The sequence below is a fragment of the Rhagoletis pomonella genome, unplaced genomic scaffold, assembly GCF_013731165.1.
Source record: "Rhagoletis pomonella isolate Grant_MI unplaced genomic scaffold, Rhpom_1.0 Rhpom_scaffold_00003, whole genome shotgun sequence".
NCBI classification, from domain to species: domain Eukaryota; kingdom Metazoa; phylum Arthropoda; class Insecta; order Diptera; family Tephritidae; genus Rhagoletis; species Rhagoletis pomonella.
In genome coordinates, this window is record NW_023458557.1 from 14,418,597 (window position 1) to 14,419,201 (window position 605).

Genomic DNA, 605 nt, shown 5'->3' on the forward strand with positions numbered 1-605 from the left:
CGAATCCTTCTCTGGTGTGCTCGCTCATGCTTCATGTAGCATTGTATGATGGCGCTTGGAGCATATTTTGCACGAGAATTGGCTCTTGCACATCGGAGTATTGTGCCTGCCAGTACAATTCAGGCACAGCTTCTTTTCTCTCACTAGTCTCAGTTTTTCATCGGGTGTTGATTTTTGAAATTTGATGCAGTCAGTGGTGAGTGGTGGGAGTTACAGTAATCACAAGTATATTTCGAATTTTTCCTCTGCGTAACCTGTAAGCTGCTTTTACGAAGGTTTTTGAATTGATGTGTCTGAGGTGTTGGTTTTCCAGGACTTTCAATATTTTCGAGTGTCCGAAGTCGTGCTGAGAGAAAATCGTTTAGTAGCTTTAGCTGCGGTATGTCATGGGAATCACCAATATGCTCCTCCCATTTCTCTTTGGTGTCTTTGTCAAGAAGTCGAGTGATGTGGTATACGAGAATGCAATCCCAGTTTTCCGTTGATTGCCCAAGTATCTCGATTGATTTGATGGCATTATTCATGGTGGTGAGAAGCGCAGATAATTGACCTGATTTTGCAAATTTTATAAAACACAAAAGTGGAAAATACCACAGAATTTTCAG